The sequence below is a fragment of the Ambystoma mexicanum genome, chromosome 12 (assembly GCF_040938575.1).
Source record: "Ambystoma mexicanum isolate Mex_15411 chromosome 12, UKY_AmexF1_1, whole genome shotgun sequence".
In the NCBI taxonomy this organism is placed as follows: domain Eukaryota; kingdom Metazoa; phylum Chordata; class Amphibia; order Caudata; family Ambystomatidae; genus Ambystoma; species Ambystoma mexicanum.
In genome coordinates, this window is record NC_090936.1 from 856,559,596 (window position 1) to 856,582,218 (window position 22,623).

General features: G+C 45.5%; 1 protein-coding gene across 1 annotated transcript in view; it reads left to right on the forward strand.

Annotated features, from left to right (window-relative positions):
• TMTC3 (transmembrane O-mannosyltransferase targeting cadherins 3) overlaps window positions 1–22,623 on the forward strand; it is a 1,032,559-nt gene that overhangs the window by 546,615 nt on the left and 463,321 nt on the right. The gene's annotated exons all lie outside the window — the stretch shown is intronic.

Below are 22,623 nucleotides of genomic sequence, written 5' to 3' on the forward strand. Positions count from 1 at the left end.
ACTAGAAGAGATCAATGTCTGGTGCCCCGAAGAAAACCACACAACCAGGACACATTGAATCCCTGCAAAAGCAACCCAAATCCCTGCATACGCTTTGGGCAAGCAGTCAAAGCCCATCTGAACCCTCTATGAAACCTAAATCACAAGAAATTTATTTTATTTTTTTATTTTTTTTTTTTTTATTTTATTGGTTTAAAAAGCAAACCTTTAAAATATGACACAATTCAAAACAAAACATTTAACATCTTAATGTTGTTATTACTCCTCTACTTATGCCCCTGAGATGTTCGTTTCTTCTGCCTTACACAAGTATTGTACAGACCTTTCTCCAAGGTGTTTATCTCATTGGTCAGTCCACACTTGGGATACTTTCGTTTCAACGAATCGGGGATCAGACACTTGAGTTTTTAGATAACCTCTCCTCGATTACAGCCAGGAAAGAGGTCAGGGGCATAATTAGTTTCCAATCCGATCCATTCCACATTTTCTGCCACCACTCGTCCGCGTGCAGTGTTTGATGGTTTGCGTACCACTGTCCCAGATGAACAGATCTTTCATTTTTTAAAGAGTGACAAAATAACACCAGGTGTTTAAGGGATTCTGGCTCCTTAAGGCAGATACGACAAATGGGATTTGAATCAGTGTCGTCTGCTCTAAGTCTGATGCGGTCCTTCGTCTCGAATGAGTTCAGCCTGAATAACAAGAATAGTCTACGTGCCTTCGAGTTTGGAAAACAAATCATATAAGGCTGCAGTACGTTGTAGCTTTTCGCTTCAGCGGGCGCATCTTTCATCGCGCTGTAAGCTTTGCGTTCACTACCTGTGTCAATCCAGTCAGCGCGCCAGATCTTCACTTTAGCTGCTGTCGGGTTTACGTGCAGGAAATACCTGAGACACAACTGGGGGCACCAGACATGGCGGCCTCAAAAGATGACTTTATCAAAAACTTCCAGGAATTTCAAGACAAATTTAGCTTTTCTTTCCAGCTGCAATTTTCTACCTTCACTTCAGAAATTAGAAATTCTCTGGCTGAATTCAGCAAATAAATATGTACACTGGCAGAAAGGGTGGACACTAACGAACAAGCCATACAGGAATTAACAGAAGGGAGTGAACTCTCAGACATTGCTTGGGAAGATCCACCTAGAATGACACACAACCACGAAGTGCAATACGATGACCTAGAGAATCGCTCACATCGTTCTAATACAAAGAGTCAAAAACCTTCCAGAATCGGGGGGCGTGGCTAACTAGCCATGGAGTAGGACGTGCCTTCCTGAGCAGCTCCTGTAGATCCGGCAATGATCTGAGAAACTACACTTTACAAACAACTTATATACCCCAGGATTGGAAGCACAGGCGTGGGAACGTGTGCCCTGCACAAACTACAAATAGCAAGTGAATTATGTGCAGTACTAGGAAGGAAATTCATCACGAAAAATACGGCCATGTGGGTACAAAGTAACCAAAATGGCCGACAACAAAGGAATCGCAGCCAGAGCAACGGGAGCGGCTGCATAGATCTGGGCGACGGAGCGAAAGGACAAATGCTGGCCTATGGGGGCCGAGTGGAGCCCTGCTGGCTACATGCCATGCTCCTGATATGAGGAGCGGCGACTAGCAACGTGGACATCGGCCATTGTTTGGCAATTTGCTGCGGCGGGTGGCCTGGGGCCACGGAAACAACAGCAGCGTGAGCGAAATGCAGATGACCGGCATATAGTGCTCGCGCTGCCCCCAACCACACACAGCTGGCGTCCGTGCGGCGCTCTGCTGCAAGCGTATGCAAGCGTTTGGTGGCGGACAATAACGTGGATCACTGGGCTGCATGTGATGGATGATGGTGGCAGCGCGCGATACATGCTCGTAGACGGTGGAGCTCGGAGCGTGTATCGGATGCTTCCTGTGAACGCAGGGGCATTCACTTGCTAACAGCCGAAAGACAGAATTAACACTGCTCTACATTATTGATGGGAAACAGGCTGCGCTGCGTGCAATCAGAGAAGCACACGGGACGATTCTTCAGTTTACAGTGGTGTGCGGATGACTGAACAAGAAGGCAGCAATAAAGCTGCTCTGCTATTCGGAGAAGAGGTACATAACTAAGAGCAGCGCTGGTGCATGGAGGGTGCTGGGGCCGGCTGACAGTGTTTTTTGTTCTGGCTGGGAAACCTGTGCCCAATACCCTAAACTGAAGTGCCAATCCCTAAGAGCAAATGGCACTGGTGCAATCAAGGTGGATATGTTGCCAGGAATAGAGGAAAATATAGGAGGACTTGCATTGTAATAACTGGAAGGGGTCAGAACCTAATTTGCCCTGGACGGTTGCTGGATGGCGGCATAAGGATAAGTAAAGTTTCCCTTAAGGTGGACGTATAGCACCGAACTCCACAGAGGTCCGAGGCACAGTGGTGGTGGCAGGGAGGGTGTGCCTATTGGCCTGCAGGAACAGGCTAAGGGGCCATTGCCTACAGAAGTCAGAGGACGACGTGGGAGGACACAGCCCACTCGAAACGCAACCTCTCATGCCACCACATATCGCAACTCTCTGAAGCAGATGCTCCAGCACCTGACTGAACAGGTGGAGGCACGATAACACTGAAGAGCTGGAACCAGACACGCAGGGAAGTTTGCATAATTTCAGCAAAAAGGAGTGAGGGCCAAGAGCAAACAACCTACAATCGAGACCTTCGCAAAGGCACAGCAGACTCCCTCGACCGCAGCGTAAAAAGTGTTTATAGTTAGGGGAAGTTTAAGCTGGGGTAGGAGCCTACATAGACGAGTTAAGCGACTGGAGTTGGATTGCATAGGCGGGGGAGGAAGAGGGACTCGGACATGCCATGGGGGATCTTAAAATAATCACTTTGAATGTCAGGGGACTCAATATTTACCTGAAGAGAAACAAGGTTATGCTATACCTGCGGAGACAGAAGATAGATATTGCCTTACTAACGCGAGATAAGATGGATATGATTGGGAGGAAATGGAAGGGAACTGTGGTGGATTCGCCATACTTGGCTTACGCTAGGAGTGTGATCATCTGGGTGGCACCACACGTCCTGTTTCAGCTGTAACAGACGCTGGTTGAGACGGACGGGAGGATGGTTGTGATGAGGGGATTGGTGGAAAACAGGGAAATAAGTATTGTGAATACGTATGCCCCAAACCAAAATACAGCGGCATATTTTAAAACCCTGTGTAACAATCTTAGCATGTGTTTGGGGAGTGCAGTGATTTGCGGAGGGGACTTTAACTGTGTATTAAACCCTAGGGTAGACAGATCAGATGGAAAAATGGATATGCCTGCCCCGTCGGCTAAGGCGCTACAGACGCTGCTGCAAGACTTTGGTTTGGAAGATATATTGAGGGCGCGCCATCCTCGAGAGAGAGGCAATACTCGCATTATTCCGCCCCGCAGCAACTGCACACAAGGCTGGATTATGTCTTTGTCACTCCAGAGATCACACAAGTTGAATATAAAGCTAGGGTCCTCTCGGACCACTCGCCCTTGATCCTTAGATGGCAATGTTGTCCCCCAAGAGCAAGAATCCCGACATGACGCCTCAGGGCAGAGGCGCTCAGAGACCCCCTTTTTAGGGAGGACATGGGGGAAGAGATTGTTAGCTACTTTGAGACGAATACGGGCAGTGTGGATTCGGCGGGCACATTGTGAGAGGCTTTCAAAGTTGTGATGAGAGGAGTGGCCATAGCAAAATTTAGGGGATTGCAGGGTGGGATCCTGGCGGACCTGCAGGAAACAGTGGGAGAACTGGAAAGGGCACTTAAGGGAGAAGACAGTACCAACCCGGACGCTGATCTGATACTAAGACTGCAGCAAAAGTGGGCAGGGCACTGGGTGTAACCGTAACTATAAAAAGTACATAGAGAGACAGCATGCGGGAGGAGATAAACCAGGAAGGATCTTGGCATGGTTATATAAGAGTGAAACCTCTAGACCCCCGATCAGATCAATAACAAGGGAAGATGGAAGGGTGGTGGATACCCAAGAGGGAGTTAATCAGGAGTTTGCAGACTATTATGGGCTGCTATTTGGGCACGATGGAGAGGATAATCGTGCAATGATAGTAGAAACACTGGAGGACATAGGATTGCCGCAGATCAGTGCTGAGGAAAGGGAGGAGCTGGACGCACCCATTACCTTAGAGGAGCTAAAAGAGGTGGTGAGACAGTTGCCAACTAATAAGACCCCAGGGGCTGATGGACTCCCAAGTGAATTTTACAAAATATTTAAGGATGAGGTGCCCTCCCACTCCCCCCACTGCTAGATATGTTGAATGAGGCGTATGAGCTACGCAGACTGCCAGAGTCACTTTGAGAAGCGATTACAATACCACTTCCCAAACCTAACAAGCCAGGGCATAGCTGCAGTTCTTATAGACCCCTGTCGATGTTAAATCAAGACAGTAAAATTCTGACTGCCGTTTTGCCAAACAGGCTAAGAAGAGTCATAGGCAAATTAATACATCCGGACCAGACGGGCTATGTCCCCAATAGAAACATATCCAATAATCTTAGAAGGCTCCACAGAGTCATTCAATATGGAAACGCGAGGACGAACTGGCAATTGTGTCACTGGATGCAATAAAGGCCTTGAACTCTGTCAAATGGCCATGGTTGTTGGCGTCCCTGGCTGGCTATGGGATGGGTCCAGGATACCTACAATGGGCTAAAATGTTATACAGTGAACCGCTGGCCAGAGTTAAAACAGGATCGGTGATATCAGAAAGGTGGAAACTCCGAAGGGGAACCAGACAAGGCTGTCCATGGTCCCCCATGCTTTATATATTGGCCCTGGAACCCCTAGTGATCTATCCAAGGTAAAAATATGACACGATAGGCATCCCTGTGGGAGGTGAACGACACCTGATATCCCTATATGCAGATGACATACTATTGTAGTTGCGGCACCCAGAGGAAAACCTCCAATATATTTTGGAGGTGATGGGAAGGTATGCGGAAATGTCTGGTATAGCGGTGAACCGTCAGAAGTCTAGCATGTTCCCATTAGGTGCATATAAAGGGATCCCCCCGAAACAACTACCGGTGTTGCAGTTAACTTGGGCAGCTAGTACATTTCGCTATCTTGGAATAGATATATATCACACGGTTGAAGAAGAGCACAAGCACAATACAGAGGGTAGCCATTAAGAAAATTGAGAATTGCATGCGGTTCTGGGTAAAGCTGCCTTTAGCAATGATGGGAAGTGGTGCAATGTTAAAGATGTTAAAGATGGTGGTTTTGCCTAGGCTCCTGCATTATTTCGGGAACATCCGATAGACTGGAAAGCATGTGTAGGGACTTCCTGTGGCACGGTACACGAAACAGAGTAGCCCTCTGGAAGCTACAGAATTTTTACGAGAAGTGGGGTATAAAATTGCCTAATTATGAAGTCTATTACGTTGCAAGTCAGCTGCAATATGTGGCTAAATGGCTCTCGGAGGAGGTAACCTCTGAAACCAGGTTGTTCATGCAGGACTGTGCCCCATTTTATCTGAAGGAAATTATGTGGTTGCCCCTAGCAGTAATGGCCAGGCGCCCAAAGATGATGGTATTCGGGTGGAAGATGTGGCGTAGGGCTTGTCAATTGATGGAGAACCCATACCCGTGCTCTCCTCAGGTGCCACTAGTTGCACTGGCAGGCGGAGAAGAGCAGTTAAGGAAGTTAATCAGAAACCACTGGGAGCCGGTTGGGATAGCGACAATGGGGAATATTTGGCAGGATGGGACTATAACAGACTTTGAGGAGCTGGGGGCGGAAACTGGGCTACACATTGGCTAATATATTACGTATCATAGACTGGTGCTGAAGATCAAGAGAACGTGGCCTGAACTGGTACTGGAAGAACCACCAGACGCTACTATAGACACAATATATGATATAGCGGAGGGGCGGCATGAGACCTCTAGAATATATGAGATGATGAGGTCTAAAATGGGAAAGGAGGTAGCGCAGCTAAGACTAGAATGAGAAAGGGAAGTGGGAACCCAGATGGAGGATGGGATGTGGGAATGAGTCCAAGGGTATCACAAGAAAGTGTCGAGGAACGCAAGACTTAAACAGTTGCAACTATATTTTACGCATAGGGCGTATCTGACAACCCAGAGGATAGCCAAGTTCAAAAATGCAGGACGGCAGGCATGCCCTAAATGTGATGAGGAGAACGCGGGCATGGTGCATATGTTTTGGTCATGCCCGATTGAGAGCTTCTGAGGGGCACATAAACTTGCAGAAAAGGGTATCAAGATTGTGGTGGATACAGTGTGGGCCTGCCTGTTAGGGGGGGGGGTTCCCTAGGCCACGTAAACTTTGGCATGTAAGCAAACTGAAAGATCTGGCATATGCGCTTGTGAAAAGGAGAATTGCTATGGGATGGAAGACATGCCACAAACCACGATTGGAGGTATGGTGGAAAGATTTACAGAAATGGGCGGAGGCGGAAACCATGGTATGGCAAGAGGCTAGCAGTGCTGGGGGGGAGGAGGAGGCTGAGACCTTGATGGCCTGTAAACTACTGATAGCAGAACTATTTGGGTCAATGCAAGACCCATCGGAACCCTCGGAAAGGAATACTCTATCACAAGATGCAAGCATAGAACATCAGTAGAAATAGCCTCGTAACGGGGGGCGGGATACGGGAAGCAGTGAACGGGATTGAAGAATGTAGAATTTAAATATTACTGTATACACTGCAAGTTTGGTTTGTGGTGTTTGTTTAAATATTCAATAAAATTGTTTAAAAAAAAAAAAACTTCCAGAATCAGTGTTGGAGGCAGAATTGAAGGAAACAATTACTGGAATTTTTTCAGACCTTGTAGCCGAATGCAATCTTGCCAACATCCTCCTAGATGGGGTACACCAAATAGGTCAGAAGAGACTGGAACCAGGCACCCGCCCCAGGGACATACTAGCTGCCTGCACGCTATACCCTCAAAAGGAATAAATATTAAAGGAAGCAAGAACTGCTGCCTCGGTCACACATAACGGGGCAGAGTAACTGCATTTTAATTTGTTCCTGTAACCTAAGATATGCGCCCAGATTCCCTTGGGCCATGTACGCTATATAAATAAATAAAGAAATACAAATACAGAGATTCACCTTTATCAAGATTTATCTAGGTTGACTCTCCAAAAACACAGAGATGTACTCCATAGCAAAAACTCTGCCAGCACGGTACATAAGATACAGGTGGACTTTCCCCTACAGACTACTCTTCAAACTGGAAGGCAGGGAACAAAGGATTACTTCTAAGGAAGCGGGCATGGCGCTACTGCACATCGACAAAGGTATACAGGCAGGACTCCAAGAAGGGGCACAAATTTCAATTGAACCACAGGAGGCGCTCTCGAGCGAAGGGGAATGGTCTTCCATGGATGGACAAGAAAATTTGTAGGGGTCCAAGAAAAGAACACTGGAGAGCCTAAATAAGAGGCCCAATCCAAGTCTGGCACATCATAGGAAGATGAATCTCGGGCATAATTTTCTTTCACAAGAAACTACGACTTGGACAATAAGCATCCGATAAGAAGCACAGAAGGACAGCGACATCTTGGTATCTAACTGTTCAGGTAACAGAAGGGGGAGTTAGTCGGACACTAATCTTACCAAAACAAAAAAATGGTGTCTTGATATTAATCTTGACCATCTTCTCTATCGTACAGCAGATGATGTATGTACATGGCTATCTGAACATCTACTCCATAACCCCTTTGGTGGTAAGCTGATAGAAGTAGAGCCTATGATAAGGTAATCAGAGCTATGAAAAGGGAGAAGCGCAGAAAGCTCTGTCTGTGTGACATTAGTAGTAATGATCCCATTCTCATTTGTAATGAGAAGAGAAAGATCAAAAACAAACTTCGGAATGAGATAAGAATTTACTTGTCCTCTATGAATAATATCAATTGGTAATACATGGTTTGCTTGCTTATGAATGGAAACACTAGGGCATTCTGGGCTAGTTTCAGATCCCTGGGTAAAAATGGGACCTCTGATCAGGCTATTCCTATTAACAGCTACACATGGGTTAAGTATCTTTCCAACAAATTTAAGGGAGATGCAATTACTTTGGCCAAAAGACCTATTGATACTCTCTCTATAGTAAGGGAAGATATCCTTATGGTAATCAAGGGACTTAACATCTAGAGTGCCTGGGCCCGACAGCCTCTGTAATGTTATTATTAAGGACAACCCGGAGGTCTGGGCCGATATTCTGGGGATTATTTTTCAGAAAGTTATTGATACTGGTGTTATGCCTATCTCTTGGAAACTGTCTCACATTATACCTGTGTTTAAATCTGGCTCCCAAAGTTCACCTGAGAACTATAGACTTCTTGCTCTTACTGATGTGTCTAGTAAGATTTTCTGTGCTATAGTTCTCCGTGAAATAATGAAGTGGATTGACAGAGATAGTGTTCTTGATAAGGCTCAAACTGGCTTCCGCAAAGGTTGTTTCACACAGGACAATATCTTCATAGTTAATATACTGATTGAACAGGCTAAGGGCAAAAATAGGTTACCTCTTTACTTACCTCTTTACATGCTTTTTGTTGATTTTTCTTCAGCTTTTGACTCTGTTGAGAGCGTAAGACTATGGTCTAAACTTGAATTGCTTGGTATGCCATCTCCTCTTCTATGTCTGTAAAATGATATATGATGATAGTAAGGCCAGGATTCGCATTGATAATGAAGGCTCTATGTCTGAACCAGTTGCTATTGCAAAAGGGGTTAGACAGGGCTGTACCTTAGCCCCTACTCTTTATGATCTATTTAAGGCGGACTTTAGTAGTATATTTAAAACCAAGATGAATGCCTTCCCCAGAATAGGCTCTCAAAAAATTGGCTGGATATGTTATGCCGATGATATCGTTATCTTTGATAACATCTATAGTGGCATTTGCAATAGCGCAACTGCTGTTTGTGACTATGCTGATGCAAATGGGCTCACTATCATTCTGGGCAAAACACAGTTCATGGCTGTGGGCCGAAATAGCTGCAATAAGCAGGTGATTCCTTGCTCCTTGGGTGCGATCAGGAAAGTCGACTCCTATAAATATCTGGGTATGAGCTTTGTGGGGATAGAGGGACCCTTAATAAGCTGGTACAACAGAATAAAAGAGCCAAAGTTATGGCCCCTCTTACTGCTGTCCTGTCTTTCTCAAAAAAGACAGCTGGATATAGCCTGTTGGGAATCATCAATATTTATAAACAAAAACTTGTGGCTATGTTTCTATATGCTTTAGAGACCTCATTTTCGGACTGGTCAGATTGGGCTGATACCACAGAAGGAATCATATGGCACAGACTACTGGGTCTGAATAACTATACTCCTATTCAGGCAGTTCGTCTGGAAGTAGGGCTCATCTCTATGGCTACTCAAATTGAACATAATAGGGCTAAATTGTACATAAAAAATAAATTTGCACGGCCTGGTACTCTTCTTTATATTCTAAAGGAAGGCTTTGAGGAGGGTAAGATGGAGGCTCTTATCAAATTTAAAAGGCTCAATTTGAAAGTGTTTGAAAAAATCTGCTGGAAACCCAGATGGGAACACAGAGAAGGTGCGGTGTTAAAATCCCTAAAAGATGTTATTGAAAAGTGGGATTAGGTATCTAGCCAAGAGAAGGATACTAGTATAAGATCTCTGCATACCTTCGCATTGATGCCTTTCAGCTTCAAAGAACCTCAAAGATACCTCCTTCTCATGCCATCACAGCTAAATTGTAGAATCTTCATGGACATTGGACTTAATCTCCTTGATGTCCTGGGGGGTTCGCGGATCGTGGAGAGACCTCCCGAAGGATCAAAGGATTTGCAGACTTTGTGCTAAGAATGATATGGTGGAAACTATTAGACATGTTCTTACCTGCTGTTATTCGATGAGTTCTATCTATAATAAATATTTTGCCAAATTGGATAGGGGATTTAATGATATTGAGAGTGAAAACTTTTGGTTGCGCTCTCTCTCTGGCAGGAGTAATTATCTGACTATTGCCATCATTCAGATATGGAAAGTGGTCAAAGAACGCCTAGGTAAATTTGATGATGTCAAACTGCTTATGAGTTTAGAAAATGTCGACGGCTAGTCTTTTGTATCTGAATCTGCTGTGCAATATGTCTAACCTTTTAGTGTATATAGTATTTTATGGTTGTATTTTCTTTTTTTTTATGTATCTAACAATCAATTTTTTAAGTGTTGCTAAAATTAATATGTTTGCATGCTTTATATTTTCTACATGTATATTTGTGAAAAGTTCTTTTGGAACTGTAACATAAAAAAAGGGGGGAGTTAGGACTCTCCACACACAACCCTGGGACAGTGGGTGAGTCGCAGTCTGGACCGAAGTTCCCAGGATACAATAGGTACTGTGTCTCACACCAGGAAATAGGTTTAAGGAAGGGGAATAAGATGGAGGGGCGGAGGGGGGAAAATGGTGGGAATGTTAAGGAAATAGTAGGGCTATCCTGTTGACAAGGGAGGCAGAACTGTTTATTCAGCGGAAAGATGTGCCTGGCGTGGAATGTGAGGGGGCCTAATACCCTGCAGAAGTGTAGGAAAGTGGAGTCCTCCTTGAGGTGTCACCAACTGTATTTGGTGGTGCTTCAAGAAACCCATATCTGAAAGGCAGACAGGGGTAGACTTGGGCTGCATCAGTACTCGAAAAGAATACAAGCAAATGCTGAATGCAAGGTGGCAGGGGTATTTATAGCATTGAAACAAGGATCAGAGCCCCAAATCATTTGCACCAAGACTCCTAAGGAGGGTAGATATGCAATGTCATTTTGAAGTATGGGACAAATAAATTGACAGTAGCGTCATTATATGCTCCAGACACTGGCCAAGAAGGCTTTCTGAAACATGTCACTGGGCAACTGGAATCTTTGATGGAAGGAGAATTAATGTTATTGGGGGGATTTCAATTTAGCATGGGATCCAGACCGTGACCGAAGTGGATTAACTAGGTATGCTGAAGCCTCCCTGTTGAAGGTCCTGAAAAAACAACTTGCAGATCTTTCTATTGTAGATGTTTGGTTTATCATGAAGGGGGACAAGAAAGGATATACCTTTTACTCGCATGTACATAGGACATTTTCTCGATTAGATTATGTGTGGATCTCCACCTCATTAGTAGGCTTTGTCATGTAAATGGAGGCCCTCACCATCTCCCTCCCTGATCATGCCCCAATTATTGTAGATCTCCAGATTGCAAAAGAGAGATAAACCCTTTTGTCCTGGAGGTTTCCACTTAGATTAATACAAGACCAAGTGGTCAAAGGAGAAATTGCGCAACTAACAAAAGAATATTTCGATCTAAACTGTGAAAGGGAAACGTTGCTGAATACCGTCTGGGATGCAATTAAGGCAACATTGCAAGGCTTTCTAATAGCAGCAGAGGCTCATAGACGTAAGCAGAGTATGGCCCTAGAATTAGAACTAGAAGAGGGACTAGCTTTAGTATTGAAAAGGATGGAAACTGATTTGGGTCCTGCAATTTGGACAAAGCATAGAACATTAGCTGGAAAATTAAATCTTCTCCTAGCTAAGAAGACTGAAAAAGCCCATATTCTTAAGACAAAATTATTATATAAAAGCAAATAAAACGGATCCCCTTTTTAGCATCCAAGTTGAGACAACGTGCAACCTCAAGGATTAAACAATGGATCAAATTGTCCTCGGGGGAGCCTACATCTGAATCCCAGAGCATTCTTGCAGTTTCACTCCTTTTACACCAATTTGTATAAATCTGAAGCTCCCGAACCACTCCCACAGAAAGCTTATTTAGATGCGGTTAATCTTCCACAACTCACATCAATAGACACTCGAGCATTAGAAAGCACCAAAACTCAAGAAGAAGTGTCTCAGGTCATCAGGGAACTTCCCCTAAACAAATCACCAGGCCCAGATGGATACCCAGCTAGGTTCTACAAAGCATTTATTACTTTATTAGCCCCCATATTGACAAAATTATACAACTCAATACAGGCCAAATTACTCCTTCAATGGAAGAATCAAGAATAATTATTTTCCCCAAACCCGGTAAAGATACTACAATTTGTGGGTCATATCGTGCAATTGCATTGATCAATATCGATGCAAAAATCTTCACTCATATTCTGGCCAACCGGTTAGTAGACCATATGCCTTCAATTTACATGCAGACCAGACAGGCTTCATAAAATTCTGATAGACACATGACAATATTCCCAAAGTATGTCATATCATAGAGAAAGTGGAAAAGAAGCAGATCTCTGCAGTCCTCGTCTCTATAGATGCTGAGAAGGCTTTTGATTGTGTGAAATGGTCTTTTCTTTTTTTTTAACACCGTCTAGGATGTGATTTGGTCTAAAATTCATGGCAAAGATTAAAGCTAATTACAATAACCCTATTGCATGATTACTAATAAATGGTAATACATCCTCCCTTTATATATCTACAACGGGGAACCAAACAAGCATGCTCCCTGTTGCCATTGCTATATGCACTTCATTTGGAACCTTTATTGGCCAAGTTCAGACAGAGGGAATAAAGGGATTACAATTCGGCAGCATCCCACATAAAATCATGGCATACACTGATGACATGCTACTAATGGTAACAGACCCCATTAACACCTTACAGCTTGCTACTCATGAATTGGAAACCTTTGGAGGGGTAGCAGGCCTAAAGATGAATGCTGCCAAATCTGAGTTTTTGAACTTGGCTCTCACGCTATTAGAAATGTAGGACCTTCAGGAACACACGCAATTAGGTTGGGCACAAACAGAATTAAAACTCCTGGGGGTAGTAATAACTTGTAAATTAAAGTGTTTATATGCAGCAAACTACCCCAATCTACTGCGAGAAATAGAAACACAATTAAACAAATGGGATCCTCTTAATATCTTGTGGCTAGGCAGGATAGAATCAGCGAAGATGATAACCCTACCCAAGGCACTACCTATTGGAGTTCCCCGAACACATTTTTTTCACAAAATACACACAGCTATTTCTGCATTTATATGGCAAAACGAAACTCTGCGGGTAGCTCAAAATACGTTAATGATTCCAACAGAACAGGGCTAGGTCTCCTCAATTTTTTAAAATATTATTGTGCAACCCAATTGAGAGTAATCAAAGAGTGGTCTATGGGAGAATCGAGGAAAAGATGAGTACAAATGCAACAGGCGGTTGGGGGGCTGAGGCTCCATGAAGCACTATGGCTACCAAGACAAGATCGCCCAGCAAACACAAATGCGAGCAACATAATGGCGGTAGTAGAAAACATCTGGGACATTACAGTTAAAAAGTACAATTGGACAACATATCCCTCACCAATTACACCACTGTTCTTTAATCCCCAGTTCTCCCCAGGTCAATACCCCAATGCATTCAAAGAATGGAAACCGGCAGGATGTGAAAGGCTTGGGGACATTTTCCAAGGGGAAGAAGTTATAGCTTTTACACAATGTAACCAAGAGTTCAGCCTGCCCGAAAAATCCAGATTTCAATACTTCCAAGTGAGACATTGGATCCTAGCCCCACAAATTAAATTGGCTGCGGTCAGAGAACTTGCGCCCTTAGAACATTTTGTAACCCATGATCCCTCATATCGAATTTCCAGAAATGTATAGGGGAAGGCAATGCAAATAAGGAAATCGGCTAGAGACGCTGTGGCAGATCACGTTGGGGGCAGAGATCTCCGATAAAGATTGGGAACAACTGTGGAAAGCAATCCTAAACTCACAAAATCTATCCAAATCTGTGAGTTTTGGTACAAAAACATGTTCCAGTGGCATTATATCCCAGCCCGTCTAATGTAAATGCAACCAAAACTATCGGACACATGCTTGAGGGAGTGTGGACGGATGGGAAGTTGGGAACATATATGGTGGAGCTGCCAGGTGCTTACACAGTTTTGGAATGGGGTAAATGAATGTATATGGGAAATATTTCCATTGTTAAAATCTATATCCAAATGCATGTGTCTTTTGGTACTGATGGAGAAAGACTTCAGGCGGCAACCAAAAACAATACAAAAGGCATATGTAATGTTACAATTAGCTGCACTGTTAACAATTGCACAATAAAGAAAGATGAAAGAATCTCTGTATATTACAGAATGTTCTTTTAAAGTGTGGAACTTTTTGGCAATGGAATGGATGACGTACACCTTCCAACGAGAACAAATAGCCTTTTCCACCAACTGGAAGGTAGTTCTAGCTTTCTTGCATCAGGACTATAAACTTACGTATATTGGACATTGCATGAATCGGTAACTACAATACAAGTATTATTGATGATATAAGTTATACAAAGATACGAACATCTGAATGGGCAAGGAGGTCAGGGGAAATAAATTGGAGGGTAATCGGGGGGGGGTGTGGGTTGGATTGAATAGTTGTATATGCGAAATGCTAATAAAAACAATTTTAAAAAACAAAAGAAGATATATTCATATCTTTAAATAGCGAGCCCAATGGTGGAACCAATATTGCCTTGGCCTATGTTGTACTTTTGGGTGTAACCCTATCACATCTTGACACTTTCCATGGCATATGAAGGCAGCAATTGTTAAAACCAAGATGTTTGCCAAGGTTTTTGTTTAAACCATATACAGATAAATAAAATGAAATAAAATGTGGTTGGTATCTAAAATATTTGTCTGCTTCAGTATGTATTGGGTATTTTAAAATGTCTATGTACTTTTATTTACATCCTCAAGACACTTCTGGTAATGTAACCAGGGTTAGAGGAACTGATGCCACCTGGGTCAAAGGTCAAATGACCTCACTTCCTGTAATTGTTTATTTGTACAGTGCTTATACACAGGTGGAGTGCTTCAAAGTGCTTCAAGGCGGGAAGGAACAAGGGAATACAGTAATCATTCTTAGGCCTTGAAGTTTCCGAATGATCTAAATAGAAAAACTAGCATGCTAAGCTTGACAGCATTTCTCCTAGTCCAAGTGCATGAAGTGTTAGTTTCGACCAGCTGCGGAGGGGGGACAGAAAAAAGGAGCAGGGATCGGTACAGGACAGATTAACTTACTAGTCCTAGTACATTTAGTTAATGCATGCGCACAGACGGAGGTGCGAGGAAGAGGGGTTTGGAGGGGGGTAACAAACGCGCCCAGTCCAACGGGGCCATGGGTTAAGTGCAGAGAGGTTGCCTTGCTCATATAGCATAAGCAGAAAGTGCAGTAGTGCTGAACATAGTGCAGTGGCCCGGAGGCAAGTGCAAAGAATGGCAGGGGGTTGTGGGGGGGGGCTGGAACCTGTAAGGCTCTGGAGGTGAACCAGGCAACCAGTCAGCAGAAACTGCAGGGAGTAAGGGCGGAGAAAGAGGAAGGAGGGTGGGGGGAAAAGAACGGAAGTTAGCAGGGTAGTGGGAGAGAGAAGGAGGAAGAGAAGAGGAAAGTCTTGAGGAGTTTCCGGAACTTAAGTGCTCTGGTTCAAGACGGAGAGAAGCAGGGAGGCTGTTCCAGAGGGAGGCACCTGCAGAGGATAAAGATCTACCCCCAAATCTATGTTAGTGTAATCGGCACATCCGCAGCAAGTCGGAGGACGAGCGGAGGACTCTAGAGGCAGAGTATTTAGGAAGAGAGCATTGTAGATAGTGCAGGCCCCGGAAAGCCTTGTGAATTATTAAGAGGGTCTTGAACTTGATCCTTGCAGCCAGGGGGATCCAGTGGAGGGGTTTCAGGGCTGGAGAGATGCGGTCCCTGGGCTTGAGGCCACGTCTCGCAGTTCTGTTCTGGAAGAGTTGTAGAGGATGGAGAGTAGAAGTAAGAAGGTTGTGAAAGAAGCTGTTGCAACAGTCCCTCCTACAGAGAATCAGGGCTCTTGAGCTGGTGAGCCTCTGAGGGAAAGTGAAAAAAGGTAGAATACCTCTGAGGAGGTGCAGTTGGTAGTGACTTTTTGGAGATGTCTGAGATGTGCAAAGAGAAGGAGAGAGTGAAGTCCAAGATGACTCCAAGATTTTTTGCCTCATTGGTATGTGAGGGTGCAGGGCCAAGGGAGGCTGGCCAGTGGGAAAGTGGGAGCAGGGGTCCCAATGAGGACAATCACTGTCTTACTGGCGTCCAGGCAGAGATCTTTTGCACGGTTCCATGTCATTTCATCGCAGGATGTTTTTCGCTGGCTTTACTGCAGATTATTTTAATGCAAAAACATCTAATTTTTTATTTTTTTATTTTTGGGGGGGTTCCCCCATCAATCCCCCCCATCTCTTTAATTTTTTATATATCCCCCGAACACCCAATATATATATATTTTTCCAACCCCCCCAAATAAAAAATCACGGTAAAAAACCCCATGAAAAACATCCCGCGATGAAAGGACGTCATACCATTAGCAGCATACCAGGACTGAATTGTGGATAGACATTTAGGGATGAGCGAGGAGTACGACGAGACGGCTGAGTGTAGCCTAAAAGAGAGCTGCATAACACTGAAAGTTAGAGGTAAAGATCCTGTGGGCCAAGGGGTCCATGTAGATATTGAAGAACCAGGGGGAGAGGTTAGATCCCTGTGGGACACCAAAAGTAGAGAGAGTGATGGAGGAGAGAAAAGGGCCAAGTTCCACCTGGGAAGGCCGGTCAGAGAGAAAGGAGGCGAGCCACGTCCGAGCCTGATCTGTTATGGCCAGGGTTTCACGGAGACGGGTGATCAGGATGGTGTGGTTTACCGTGAAAGAAAAAAAAAAGGTCAAGAAGAATGAGGGCGGGGGGTGTTTGAGTCAGGATTTGAGAACAGGTCTTCATGGGTGTTTAGAAGAGCACTTTCCATGCCTCTGGATGCTCTAAAGCCCGACTGATGGTCATGAAGACAATCAACAGATTCAGTGTGGAAGTTGGGTAATGGGCAACTTCTCCAGGACTTTTCCCAGAAAACGGGTGATGGAGATCGGGCGATAATTTGCCGGAAAAGATGAGTCTACAGTTTTTTTGGGCAGAGGGTGCCCATTAGAGTGCTTGAGAGGAGAGGGGGAAAACGCCAGCGGCAAAAGAGAGGTTGCAGAGGTCGGCCAAGGCTGGAACAAGAGTGTCAATATTGTCCTTTATAGTTTTGGAGGGGCAGGGATCCACCTGTTTGGAAGAGACTTTCATAGACTGGACTAGTCTAGAGACCGCATCAGGTGTGACAGGGGAGTGGGAAGAGAGAAGAGGGCGAAGGGTGGGGATGGCCAAAGGGGGCCCAGGAGATGTTGGTGCAGGAGGGGGAGCGTAAGAGAGTGAGGACAGGATGTCCTGTGTTTTGATGGTGAATGTGTGGCCAGGGCAGAGCAAAGAGCCTGGGTGGGTGCAATAGAGGATACAGCTGCAGTAGGTTTGGCCAACTCCTTGCAGACTTTAAAAAGTTTGGCCGTGTTAGATGCTACGGAGAGGCAGGCTTGAATTTTGACTCTCTTCTTGAATCGGATGCAGAGTATACATTGCCTTTGAAGAAGGCAGCTGGCCAGTTTGTCAGAAGGTGCAGCTGAAGATCCCCATTTCCGTTCTGCTGCTCTGCACTTGCGTTTAAGGGCAGCCAGATTGAGTCGTACCAAGAGTTACACTTTTTGGCAGGCTTCAGTTGGACCCTCATGACATGGGCAAGAATGTCAAGAGTATTGGAGATGGAACAGTGAAAATTAGAGAGGGCTGTATCAGGGTGGTTGTCAGCCGCAGGAGTAGAAGGAAGAGAGTAGATCGAGGCAAAGGCAGCCACTTACACTCTTTTCATGGGTCAGGTGACTTTGAAGGCAGGAGGTGGTGTAGGGTGTGCCAGTGCTAAAGTAGAAGATGGCTTCAAACGAGAGTAGAGAAGAGAATGATCAATCCATGAGTGAGGTACTGAGAGGAATAGATAGTTTGATGTTTGTGGAGATGAGAGCATCCAAGGTGTGGCCAGCAATGTGCGTTGGACCAGAGGGTAGAATGGAAAGAGCAATGCAGTCACACAGGTTGCAGAAAGGTCCTGAGGAGTCCTGAGAGTCAATATGGATATTAAGATCCCCCAGCAGGAGGATTTTGGAAGAAGAGAGAAGAGGCCAGGTCAGGTCAGCCCATTCCGAGAGGAAGAGGGTGGACTGGCCAGACGGCCGCTATGTCGCCGGAGTAAGAGAGGCGACAGAGGAGAGAGAGCCTGCAGACCAGGCTTTTAAAGGAGGAGTAGATTTCAGTGGGAATAATAGAAACAGGGATAAACTCAGGAAAGATCAAGGCTACTGTTCCTTCTGGCTTGTTTGGCCTGGGCACAGAGAGGATCCTATAGCCTTCAGGGAGAAGTATCATAACTTGTGACACAGCTGTCCTTAAACCATGTCTCAGTCAGAGCAAGAACATCAAGGTCCAGGAGTTCAAGGAGGTGGCAGATGTTGTAGGAGTGCTTGACAGGAGAGCAAGAGTTTAGTGTGGCAACATGGAGGAGGTTGCCACTTTTGAGGGACTTGCAGGGAGGGCTGCAGGGGACCGAGGTACCCCCCGTAAGTGGCAATAGTGCCTGAGAGATGGAGGTAGGGGGAGGCAAGGATGACAAGGGTTTCAATGAGGAGGGTGTGGGAGGGACCACAGAAGGTAAGGGAGCCCCAGAAACGGTGGCTATGGGTGGCCAGGGCAGCAGGGTGGAAGAGGCTGACAAGGTTGTCAGTGGAGTGCGAGTAGGCAAGGGAGCCTGTACAGTTGAGAGCGACATTGGGGAGTTTTGGGGGAGGTGTTGAGGTTGGTAGGAGGCAAGGTAGCCAAGAAGGGCATAGTTGGCAAGGGAGCCTGGGTGGCAGTAGGGGCAGGTGGCAAGGGAGCCTGTAAGGAGTAAAGTTGATTAGGCGAGGAAGGACCCTAACAAAAAGTAAGAGGTTGGGTTGAGGCCCTTCTACCAGAATGGTACCATTCCGATAGACATTTATGATCGCCCTGGAGTTGGAAAAGGAGGCCAGAAGGGTGTTAGGCAGAATTATATGCAGTACCCTTTGGGAACACCACACACAATTAGGACTACAAGTGACAGTACAAAAACAAGCCTGTACTACACAGTAAAGTGGTAGCAATGGCTGAGCTGCCAGACTTATCTCAAGAGTAAAGTGAGCAGTATCAATAGTTACACAAAGGACAGCAATTACTATGATTCAAACAAACACTGACTCAAGGTTTCTGAGTAAAAGAATATACATTTATTTACACATCAGTCATTAAACATTTCACTATTAAGCAGTTGAAAAATAACGTTTCTATTACACTACACCACACCCAATAGATTCTGGACAAGTTAGGCTCAAAATGAAGTGAGCAAAATGGCACTACAGCAATTTAAAAGGGAGGGAAAGACAAAGTTCGACAGAAGTTGAGCAGCACCAACAAGTAAGTAAGCAGGGCAATCTAGAAAAAGGAACTGCAGTGTGGAAATCCAATCAAGAGGCCAGGACCAAAGTCAATGGACCAAAGTCTTTGCAGAGGATCACATAGTTCAGGGTAGTTTGCGGTTAAGTCTTTGCCAAGAGTTCTGAACGAAGTTGGTCGGATGAAAAGTTACTTTAAAGAAGAGAGAAGGACAAGCCCTCGGATTGGCAAAAGATTTCACACACTTTCACTGCGGCTGAACGAAACGAACAACCGAGTTAGCACAATACCGTTTAAAGCAGAAGAATGCTGTAGCTGCGGCAGACGTTCCTGGCAGGTCTTGCAGGCTCACGGTTCCTGAAGTGACTGTCGGACTGACAAAAAGGAGGCAGACTGGAGGGTCCTGCACTGCCCAGGGAAGAAACCAGAAACTGAGCAAAGCGACGAATAAAGGGTGCACTCCTTAAAACGCAAGCAGGGTCTGTTCCTCCTGGCTATCCGGTTCACCATAGCTCTGTACAGCAAATTCGTACAGAGAAGGGAGGCCTGGCTAGCAGTTTGGCAAACTGGTTGTTCCCACCAGCTGAAGCGGAGAAGATTCCTTGCAGATCTTCCCTGTCGTCGAAGCTTGACTATTCAGACCTGCAGCAAGGCTTCACTGGGAGGTTCAGTAATGGTAGACGTCCTTTTCTGTCAGCTTCTCTTCGGTTCTCTCGATCCAGTGACGACTCTGCCCTCTCAGTCCCAGAGAGCTGCTTTTTATGCAGTTTTCCCCCATTCACACAGCCTGGCTGTCAATCACACAGCAGGGTGGCTGTCCTGGCGGGACAGTCACCCAGCCAATCAAACAGGAGTGTGACTTGCCAAAGGAACCCATGGCAGTGATCCTAAAACCCCTCGCTCACATCCTGCCTACCCAGACTTTCAGGCGACTAAGGAGGGCTTCTGTGCAGAAGCTCGCCAAAGGTCGGTGAACAAAGGGACCAAATCTGGTTTGGTGCGCAGAGTAAAACACGAGAAAGACTTTTACCAAAAGAAATGGCGAATAAACCCAGCCGGAACCGCATAAAAACGTATATGGTCTAGCGGGTTTAAGTTCGAGGCTACCAAGATAGCCTAAAACAATACCAAGGCTATTTAAGATAACCGCCGTAGGAAAAATAGGGTAGATACCACTGCCACCAGCCAAGTCTTAATGAAAAGGGAACGTTTCATGAGAGACAGACAAAAAGGGATAACTATTAACCCTTTCCAGTACTCTATGTAAGATAGTTTGTACTGGGTCTGTGGTTTTAAAACGACTAATAAAGTCAATGGCAACTTTACATGTTCTGGGAGACAGTAGTCGGTCCCAGAAAATGGAGTCTGAGTGGGAAGGCTAAAAAGACAACCCTGTGTCACTGCGCTGAAGGTGCTGTGTAACACATAGTAAAAAGATGCCTATGGAGTAGGTGAGGCTCCACAGTCTGTGAACACAAGAACATGTTAAACACACACAGCAAAACACATGTAAGAGTGGAAAAAAGGCTCACACTCTTACCAGGTGAAAAAAAGAAACCCCAGAAATCCAGCAAAGCTGCGGAGGGACTCAGTAGGGAAGGGAAATTAGCCATTTTGGAGAATTCTCCCTAACAAAGGGCCTCGCAGCGGGTGTCACCATTTATAGTTGAGGGAGAGTAGGGAGCGAGCAGAGTGGCCATATGGAGAGTCCATAGGTTGGGAGAGGGAACGACAAAGAGTATGTCAGTGAGATTCTCTTTTGCAGAAGCACTGACTTGGGTGTCAACGATAGGAAGGCCTGGGTTGGAGGCCAGTATGTCCTTCTTGAGTGTCTTCCTGCTAGACGTAGTAAGAGGTGAAGGAAAGGCGATGGAGAAGCAGTTAGAGAAGATGGGGGGGAGATGGAAAGTTCCATAGTGAGGGGCACAAAGTGTGGTACACTTAACCAGGCAGAGCAGTTGAGGTATGTGGGAGGAGGTAGTCAAGGAGGGTGCGAGCGCTCAGGAAGACACAAACAGGATAAGGGAAGAGACACTGGGAAATGAAGAGGGTGAGGGGACAGATAACACACAAGAACAGAGGGTAGAGGCGGAGGGTGACAATCAGCACATCCTCATGAAAGCAGGAATGTGCACGCACCTAAACATGATTTTAGAAACAGTAGGAAAAACCAATGCAGGATGTGAGCACAGCTAAATTCAATGTTTACAACGAGCAGCAAAACTAATGCAGGATGTGAGCTAAATTCGACTTTTGTCTTTTTTTTGTTTTTTTTGTTTTAGGTCCACAGGTATAGCAGCACTGTACAGGTGTGTAGGTAGTGGAAGTGTAAACCTAAGAGGGAATAAGTGTTATAGCCTGGTGTATGGAGAAAATAAGAGCTGCCTTCCGGAATAGTTTAGAGAGATTGTCAGGCATGGCACAGGCAGAGCCTGGAGGATGCTGCAAGCAATAGAGAAACAGTCCACACTTTCGTGGTAGCTGAGAGGGAGGTCCCTGGATGCCTGGATGAGGTACCCCTCCTCATGATACATAATGATGGCTGGAGAAAATATAGGGGGCCCACTGTGCCCATCAGTGCTGGACAGGCTCAGACAGGAGCCTTAGGATTGTGGCCATGGGAGGCGGGCTGGCATTCGCCTGCCGGCTTGTTTATTGGGGCTTAAGAAGGAAGGGAGGCCCAATCACAGCCTTCCTGCACAGGTCGTCAGGCACTTCCATTGCCCGAACAAAGGGGGAAGCCATCTTGGAGATGGAGGCCTGTGCTGCCTCAAGAGTGGATCCGGCCCCAAAAGTGCCAAAAAACGTGGCACTCGCAATTAGGCACACTACAAAATATTTTACAAAAAAAGCTTCTTTTTCTTTTTTCTTTTTTTTCTGTTGTCACGTGCGCTGCTTGCGCAGAGCAGTGGTTGTGGCCACAAGAAACCCAAGAGGGGCTTACCTGTTGATGGAGAGGGACTTCACTGCCTCTGGAGATCCCAAAGGAGGGGCTTACTGCTAGCTTGCTTCCTCAGCTGATGTAGCTCTGTAATGATGTCATCAGGTCCGTTAGCTGTGATGTCATCAGGTCTGTGATGTCAGTTCTGCTAGCCCTGGCATTTTGGTGAATCAACGTCTCTGCCACTACTGTCCGTGGTGGCACTCTAGGGTAGGTAGACCTATACTTGCCTTATTGTGGTAGCAGGATTGGGAGGAGAAAATCTGGGAAACAGACTGACTGCGATGAACAGAAGAGTGAAGAGCTATGTCCCCCAAGAAACAGAGGAGTGAAACAGGGACTGAAAGAGAACCAGGGTAATATGGAGCTAAGC